Below are 9,654 nucleotides of genomic sequence, written 5' to 3' on the forward strand. Positions count from 1 at the left end.
TTGAGTGTGTGGACAGGTGTCTTTTATATAGGTAACGAGTTCAAACAGGTGCAGTTAATACAGGTAATGAGTGGAGAACAGGAGGGCTTCTTAAAGAAAAACTAACAGGTTTGTGAGAGCCGGAATTCTTACCGGTTGGTAGGTGATCAAATACTTATGTCATGCAATAAAATGCAAATTAATTACTTAAAAATCATGCAATGTGATTTTCTGGATTTTTGTTTTAGATTCCGTCTCTCACAGTTGAAGTGTACCTATGATAAAAATTACAGACATCTACATGCTTTGTAAGTAGGAAAACCTGCAAAATCGGCAGTGTATCAAATACTTGTTCTCCCCACTGTAGTATGTTAGTCTAAAAGTGCATAATAATAAAATGGCAAATCAGCCAATGCCTTCATGGTCCTCTTCCTCCACATCATAATCTACTATGAGTCTGACCTCATCAGAGCTGTCAGTGGCCTCCTCCTCTGTAGGGACTGCAGTGGGTAAGGCGCTTTTGTGTCCATCCATCTCTACCTATACAACATTGATAACGTTATACTGTAATTAGTTGCCTTGTTTCATAAATCCATAACACATAATATACTGAAAAAAACTAGGAATACAACATGTAAAGTGTTGGTCCCATGTTTCACGAGGTGAAATAAATCATCCTAGAAATGTTCCATATGCACAAAAAGCTTATTTCTATAAAATGTTGTGAACAAATTTGTTTACATCCCTGTTAATGAGCATTTCTCCTTTGCCAAGATAATCCACCCACCTGACAAGCGTGGCATATCAAGAAGCTGATTAAGCAGCATGATCATTACACAGGTGCACCTTGTGCCAGGGAAAATAAAAGGCCACTCTAAAATGAGCAGTTTTGTCACACAACACAATGCCATAGATGTCTCAAGTTTTAAGGTAGCGTGCAATTGGAATGCTGACTGCAGGAATGTCCATCAGAGCTGTTTCCAGATAATTTAATCTTAATTTCTCTACCATAAGCCGCCTACAACGTCGTTCTAGAGAATTTTTGTAAATGCTCTCCTTCGATGGCCACTGGCACGCTGGAGAAATGCATTCTTCACGGATGAATCCCGGTTTGAACTGTACCAGGCAGATGGCAGACAGCGTGTATGGCGCCATGTTTGCAAGCGTTTTGCTGACTTCAGTTTTGTGAACAGAGTGTCTCATGGTGGTGGTGGGGTTATGGTATGGTCAGGTATAAGTCACGGACAACGAAAATGCACAGAGATACTGTGATGAGATCCTGAGGCCCATTGTCATGCCATAAAGGAGTTGTTCACTATTTTTACAACATGATGTTAGATGGTTTCTCACCCTGAAAAGTATTGAGGGGAAACCGAGGCTTTCTGAAGGCTTCGGCTCTTTCCCCAAATTGTGCCGAAAATGTGTTAATTACTCAACGCTTCATTATTTGTTCAAAATGCACATTAGTGACATCTGCTGGTCAGCAATGAATAGCAGCGTTGGATTATCAGATAGATAGTTGTTTTTCTCCACTGTTTTCAAATGACATGGTGCAGCCAGCCGTAAGTCGTAGCCTGTAATCAGTTGAAGGTAATCTATGGGCCAGGAGAAACTGTAATACATGATTCAGTTTTCTTTAACTCTTTGACGTGTAAAAACCCACAAGTGTGATCATTCAACAATGGTCCCTGCAGCTCAAACCGGTGTGATTAGAACACTTAATTAGAACTTTAAGTTACGATTGACACAACAGTCAGCGTTTCAGCTGGCCACACAGTTTTTCAACAGAAACATAATAATATTGACCTAATAGCAATTGCTATTTACAATTCCTCACATCACGGGTAAGTTTACCAGTGATCAAAATAAAGTCTAAAGTAATCTGACGACGAGTAGAGTTTGTACGCGCCACCATGTTTGTTTTTCCGCATCAACCAACGATAAGAAGAGGTGAGGCAGTATGCATGTTGAAGGGGGTGTGTCGTCTACCATCATTCTCTTCCCATAATTCACTTCCGGAAGTTTACTCGAAAGATGATAGAACCGTCCCTTCACCTCATATTGTTAAAAAAATCTTTGGTCTGACAGACGTTTACGCGACACCCAGAATGCATTTTATGATGTTAGCAAACATGGCTCCAAATATAGCTAACAATTAGCTTAGTAATTGCTAATCATAAACAGTACAAACTTCAAAAAGGTGTTTTACACTCATTATAGAAGTCTCAAGAATCAGAATGCATTATTTGTCACCATTACTTGAAAACGTGAATAAAACGGTACATAAATAATTCCCACACAAACCACTTTTCTGATAATGATTTATTGATACAAGTGGGACATACTGGCAGTCAATCACATGAACTTTGACACTCACTCGGAGCCCTTCAGTGTTGTTTTTTATGTATGTAGCTAGTGGGCTAAGCTGTAGCACTAGCAATATCTTTCAAAAGGAGACAACTCACAAATACACAAAATCTTTTGTCAATTCTGACAATGAGTATTTTACTGTTAGTCTACACCTGTTGTTTATGAAACAATACAATTTGATTTGATTTGAGAACACAATTTATCCAATACATTATACATCAGGGTCCACCCCTGACATCCAATATTATGAGGGGCTTGGGGTGTCCGGGTCCGTGATAATGACCATGCTGGCTCCTCATCTCGGGAAGGGCCACACTTTGTATGTGGACAATTGTTACAGCAGTCCCACACTCTTTCAGCATTTGCTCTCCAACAGCACAGGGGACTGTGGCACAGTTCAGTTGAACAGGAAGGGGAGGACGGCATTCGGGAGATGCAGAGGGGGGAGGTGGAGCTCAACAGCTGGCAGTAAAGTGGCATGACAAATGAGACGTCTATGCCTTCTCCATTGCACATTCAGCAACCATGTCAGCCACAGGGAAGGTGGACCAACTGACGGGAGAGAGAAAGATCAAACCAGACTGTGTACTTGACTATAACCTCAAAATGGGGGCAGTGGATAAGGCGAACATGATGAACAGCTTTGTGAAATGCGTTCGGAAAACTACCAAGGGATAAAATAATATTTTTACACCTACCCACTCCCTCATCACCCTCCCCACTACCTCTCCCCCATAGATAAAGTAATTACCTACCAAAAGTACAGAGAACCTCATGAGAGAGCTGCTGGAGTAGCACTACACCCCTCAGCGTCCATCCACAGGGGGCTGTCCTGCTGCTGACAATCCCCTACGCCTCACTGCAAGGCATTTCCCCTCAAATTTCTGCCCAAGGCGGTCGCACACAGATGCACTGCAGAGTCTGCCTGTCCAGCACCAGTAGAAGGAAGCAGGGGAGGTTGACAAAGTACGTCTTTAGCTTGTGACACACCACTGTGTGTTGCGTTATGCTTTGATGAGTACCATACGCTCAAGCACTATTGAGCAAATCTGCACTGGCTGACCTGACAGGTGACCTGCCATGATAAAATGCCTTTAGGGGGTGAGAATACAGTTGTTGTTCAATCAGTACATGAATATTGAAAAATGGGTTGTCACTCCCTGACCATAGTAAGCTGTTTATTCTCTATGTTGGTTGGGGCGTGATAGTGACTAGGGTGGGTCATCTAGGTTTTTGTATGTCTGTTGGTCTGATATGGTTCCCAATCAGAGACAGCTGTTTATCGTTGTCTCTGATTGGGGATCATATTTAGGTAGCCATTTTCCTCATTTGTGTTTGTGGGATCTTGTCTTACATTGAGTTGCCTGAGTGCACACCAGTAGCTTCACGTTTCGTTTATGCTTTATTTTTTTGTTTTGGTGAGTTGTAGTTTATAAAAAATATGTGGAACTCTATTCAAGCTGCGCCTTGGTCTACTCTTTTCAACGAGCGTGACAGAAGATCCCACCAAAAATGGACCAAGCAGCGTGTACAGGAGGAATGGACCTGGGAGGAGATCCTGGATGGTAAATGACCCTGGATGCAGGCCGGGGAGTATCGCTGTCCGAAGGAGGAGATAGAGGCAGCGAAAACGGAACAGCGACAATACGAGGAGAGAGCTCAACGAAGCAAGCACGAGAGGCAGACCCAAATTGTTTTGGGGGTGGCACACGGAGTGGTCGGCGAAGTTGAAGGGTGAGTCAGAGACTGTCGAGGAGCTGTTGGACAAATTGGAGGAGAGTGAAGAGAGAGAGCTGTTGGTTTGGCGTAGTATGCATGGCATTTTTCCAGTGCACCTTCCCAGTCCGGTACCTCAAGTGCGCCTTCCCAGTCCAGTACGTCCTGTGCCTCCTCCCCGCACTTTCCCTGAGGTGCGTGTCACCAGCCAGTTACTACCAGTGCCGGCACCATGCATCAGACCTCCAGTGCGCCTCCACAGTCCAGTACGTCCTGTGCCTCCTCCCTGCACTTGCCCTGAGGTGCGTGGTGCCGGCACTGGTAGTACCTGGCTGGTGACACACATCAGGCCTCCAGTGCGCCTCGTTTCGTTTGTGCTTTATTTTTTTGTTTTGGAAAGTTTCAGTTTATTAAAAATATGTGGAACTCTATTCACGCTGCGCCTTGGCCTACTCTTTTCAACGAGCGTGACATGGGTTACATATATTTATTGCAGTTTTTGCTCCTATAGTAAAACTACTTTTTGTTTTTGTTGTTCAACCACTACTTCAATAAAATAGGCAACCATTACATACAGTGCCTTGCGAAAGTATTCGGCCCCCTTGAACTTTGCGACCTTTTGCAACATTTCAGGCTTCAAACATAAAGATATAAAACTGTATTTTTTTGTGAAGAATCAACAACAAGTGGGACACAATCATGAAGTGGAACGACATTTGTTGGATATTTCAAACTTTTTTTAACAAATCAAAAACTGAAAAATTGGGCGTGCAAAATTATTCAGCCCCTTTACTTTCAGTGCAGCAAACTCTCTCCAGAAGTTCAGTGAGGATCTCTGAATGATCCAATGTTGACCTAAATGACTAATGATGATAAATACAATCCACCTGTGTGTAATCAAGTCTCCGTATAAATGGACCTGCGCTGTGATAGTCTCAGAGGTCCGTTAAAAGCGCAGAGAGCATCATGAAGAACAAGGAACACACCAGGTAGGTCTGAGATACTGTTGTGAAGAAGTTTAAAGCCGGATTTGGATACAAAAAGATTTCCCAAGCTTTAAACATCCCAAGGAGCACTGTGCAAGCGATAATATTGAAATGGAAGGAGTATCAGACCACTGCAAATCTACCAAGACCTGGCCGTCCCTCTAAACTTTCAGCTCATACAAGGAGAAGACTGATCAGAGATGCAGCCAAGAGGCCCATGATCACTCTGGATGAACTGCAGAGATCTACAGCTGAGGTGGGAGACTCTGTCCATAGGACAACAATCAGTCGTATATTGCACAAATCTGGCCTTTATGGAAGAGTGGCAAGAAGAAAGCCATTTCTTAAAGATATCCATAAAAAGTGTAATTTAAAGTTTGCCACAAGCCACCTGGGAGACACACCAAACATGTGGAAGAAGGTGCTCTGGTCAGATGAAACCAAAATTGAACTTTTTGGCAACAATGCAAAACGTTATGTTTGGCGTAAAAGCAACACAGCTGAACACACCATCCCCACTGTCAAACATGGTGGTGGCAGCATCATGGTTTGGGCCTGCTTTTCTTCAGCAGGGACAGGGAAGATGGTTAAAATTGATGGGAAGATGGATGGAGCCAAATACAGGACCATTCTGGAAGAAAACCTGATGGAGTCTGCAAAAGACCTGAGACTGGGACGGAGATTTGTCTTCCAACAAGACAATGATCCAAAACATAAATCAAAATCTACAATGGAATGGTTCAAAAATAAACATATCCAGGTGTTAGAATGGCCAAGTCAAAGTCCAGACCTGAATCCAATCGAGAATCTGTGGAAAGAACTGAAAACTGCTGTTCACAAATGCTCTCCATCCAACCTCACTGAGCTCGAGCTGTTTTGCAAGGAGGAATGGGAAAAAAATTCAGTCTCTCGATGTGCAAAACTGATAGAGACATACCCCAAGCAACTTACAGCTGTAATCGCAGCAAAAGGTGGCGCTACAAAGTATTAACTTAAGGGGGCTGAATAATTTTGCACGCCCAATTTTTCAGTTTTTGATTTGTTAAAAAAGTTTGAAATATCCAATAAATGTCGTTCCACTTCATGATTGTGTCCCACTTGTTGTTGATTCTTCACAAAAAAATACAGTTTTATATCTTTATGTCTGAAGCCTGAAATGTGGCAAAAGGTCGCAAAGTTCAAGGGGGCCGAATACTTTCGCAAGGCACTGTATAGGCCTTTGTCTTTTCTTGCTGGTTTTTCCTTCAGTAAACAGTATGTTGCTAGCATTCAAAAGCTGACCTCAATCTTTGCTGATAAATATGTTCAGTTCAGGTATGAGGTAGGCAAGTAATGTTATATACTGTTTGAATGTGTGTTGAATGTGTGTTTTCTGAAAGGACACAATAAAGAGGAATTTTTTGTAATTAGAATAGAATATCAGGATATAGCAATACAACAACATTACGATGAAGTAACAGTATGTATATATATATAATATACAGTGCCTTCAGAAAGTATTCACACCTTGACTTTTTCCACATTTTGTATTGTTACAGCCTGAATTTGAAATTGATTACATTTAGATGTTCTTATCACTGGCATACACACAATACCCTATAATGTCAAAGTGGAATTATGTTTTTAGTTTTGTTTACAAATTAATAAAAAATTGAAAAGCTGAAATGTCTTGAGTCAAGTATTCAACCCCTTTGTTATGGCAAGCATAAATAAGTTCAGGAGTAAACATTTGCTTAACAAGTCAAATGATAAGTTGCATGGGGCTCACTCTGTGTCCAATAATAGTATTTAACATGATTTTTGAATGACTACCTCATCTCTGTACCCAACATATACAATTATCTGTAAGGTTCCTTAGTCGAGCAGTGAATTTCAAACACCTATTCAATCACAAAGACCAGGTTTTTGTGGTTTTTCCAATGCCTCGCAAAAAAAGGGCACCCATTGTTAGATGGGTAAAAAAATAAATATATAATATAGTTAACGAACAAATGGCCTACCAAATGTCTAAAATTATAAGCAGAAACTTATCAAAAGTAGGAGAGACAGTAGCCTAAGCTAGTACAAGTAAGATGCATCAGCTAAATGTCATGTATTGTCATGTTGTGTCTTTCTGTCCTTTCCTTTCACCCTGTCTCCCTCTGCTGGTCGTATTAGGTTACCTTTTCTCCCCCGCTTTCCCCCAGCTGTTCCTTGTCTCCTCCTAACTACCCATTCACCCCGTTTCCCACCTGTTCCCTTTTTCCCTCTGATTAGGTCCCTATATCTCTCTCTGTTTCTGCTCCTGTCTTTGTCGGATTCTTGTTTGTTGTGTTTCATGCCTGAACCAGACTATCGTCCTGTTTGCTGTAACCTTGTCCTGTCCTGTCGGAATCTGCCGGTCTGTCTGAACCTACCTATGTTTGGTTATTAAAGAAGCTCTGTTAAGTTAATTCGCTTTTGGGTCCTCATTCACTCACCGTGACAGAAGAATCCGACCAAGAATGGACCCAGCGACTTCGGATCCTCTCCACTCAGCCGTCGAGATCCAGGGAGCGATGCTAGGCAGACACGAGCAGGAATTGTCTGCTGCTCGACATGCCGTTGAGACCCTGGCCACCCAAGTCTCCAACCTCACAGAACAGGTTCACCATCTCCGCCTCGATCCACCGGCCACTTCCAGGGCTTTCGAATCTCCGGAGCCCAGAATCAATAACCCGCCGTGTTACTCTGGGGGGCCCACTGAATGCCGCTCGTTCCTCACCCAGTGTGATATTGTGTTTTCTCTCCAGCCCAACACTTACGCCAGGAGCACTGCTCGTGTCGCCTACGTCATATCTCTCCTTACTGGACGGGCTCGTGAGTGGGGCACGGCAATCTGGGAGGCAAGGGCTGAGTGTACTAACCAGTATCAGGACTTTAAGGAGGAGATGATACGGGTTTTTGATCGATCTGTTTTTGGGGAGGAGGCTTCCAGGGTCCTGTCTTCCCTATGTCAAGGCAATCGATCCATAACTGACTACTCTATTGAGTTTCGCACTCTTGCTTCCTCCAGTGGCTGGAACGAGCCGGCCTTGCTCGCTCGTCTTCTGGAGGGTCTCCGCGCAGAGGTAAAGGATGAGATTCTCTCCCGGGAGGTTCCTTCCAGCGTGGATTCCTTGATTGAACTCGCTATTCGCATTGAGCGACGGGTTGATCTTCGTCACCGAGCTCGTGGAAAGGAGCTCGCGCTCTCCGTTGCCCCCCTCTCCGCATCACTACCATCTTCCTCTGCCGGCTCGGGAGCTGAGCCTATGCAGCTGGGAGGTATCCGCATCTCGACTAAGGAGAGGGAACGGAGAATCACCAACCGCCTCTGTCTCTATTGCGGTTCTGCTGGTCATTTTGTCACTTCATGTCCAGTAAAAGCCAGAGCTCATCAGTAAGCGGAGGGCTACTGGTGAGCGCTACTACTCCTGTCTCTCCTTCAAGATCCTGCACTACCTTGTCGGTCCATCTACGCTGGACCGGTTCGTCAGCTTCCTGCAGTGCCTTAATAGACTCTGGGGCGGAGGGCTGTTTTATGGACGAGACCTGGGCTCGGGAACATGACATTCCTCTCAGACAGTTAAGGGAGTCCACGGCCTTGTTCGCCCTGGATGGTAGTCCTCTCCCCAGGATTCAGCGTGAGACGCTACCTTTAACCCTCACTGTTTCTGGTAATCATAGCGAAACCATTTCTTTTTTAATTTTTCGTTCACCTTTTACACCTGTTGTTTTGGGCCATCCCTGGCTAGTTTGTCATAATCCTTCCATTAATTGGTCTAGTAATTCTATCCTCTCCTGGAACGTCTCTTGTCATGTGAAATGTTTAATGTCTGCTATCCCTCCTGTTTCCTCTGTCTCTTCTTCACAGGAGGAGCCTGGTGATTTGACAGGGGTGCCGGAGGAATATCACGATCTGCGCACGGTGTTCAGTCGGTCCAGGGCCACCTCTCTTCCTCCACACCGGTCGTATGATTGTAGTATTGATCTCCTTCCGGGAACCACTCCCCCCCGGGGTAGACTATACTCTCTGTCGGCTCCCGAACGTAAGGCTCTCGAGGATTATTTGTCTGTAGCTCTTGACGCCGGTACCATAGTCCCCTCCTCCTCTCCCGCCGGAGCGGGGTTTTTTTTTGTCAAGAAGAAGGACGGGTCTCTGCGCCCCTGCATAGATTATCGAGGGCTGAATGACATAACAGTGAAGAATCGTTATCCGCTTCCTCTTATGTCTTCAGCCTTCGAGATCCTGCAGGGAGCCAGGTTTTTCACTAAGTTGGACCTTCGTAACGCTTACCATCTCGTGCGCATCAGGGAGGGGGACGAGTGGAAGACGGCGTTTAATACTCCGTTAGGGCACTTTGAATACCGGGTTCTTCCTTTCGGCCTCGCTAACGCTCCAGCTGTCTTTCAGGCATTAGTCAATGATGTCCTGAGAGACATGCTGAACATCTTTGTTTTCGTTTACCTTGACGATATCCTGATTTTTTCACCGTCACTCCAGATTCATGTTCAGCACGTTCGACGTGTCCTCCAGCGCCTTTTAGAGAATTGTCTTTTTGTGAAGGCTGAGAAGTGCACTTTTCATGCCTCCTCCGTCACA

General features: G+C 44.3%; 1 long non-coding RNA gene across 1 annotated transcript; it reads right to left on the minus strand.

Annotated features, from left to right (window-relative positions):
- Window positions 1-2,286: 2,286 nt before the first annotated feature.
- LOC149970448 (uncharacterized) lies at window positions 2,287-3,275 on the minus strand. Its single transcript, XR_016493147.1, has 2 exons — window positions 3,105-3,275; window positions 2,287-2,901 (listed from the first exon to the last, which is right to left on the minus strand). It is a non-coding gene; the product is annotated as an uncharacterized LOC149970448 (long non-coding RNA).
- Between the last annotated feature and the right edge of the window lie 6,379 nt (window positions 3,276-9,654).

This window comes from Oncorhynchus mykiss, chromosome 29 (assembly GCF_057628025.1).
Source record: "Oncorhynchus mykiss isolate SJ-2025 chromosome 29, ASM5762802v1, whole genome shotgun sequence".
NCBI lineage: Eukaryota > Metazoa > Chordata > Actinopteri > Salmoniformes > Salmonidae > Oncorhynchus > Oncorhynchus mykiss.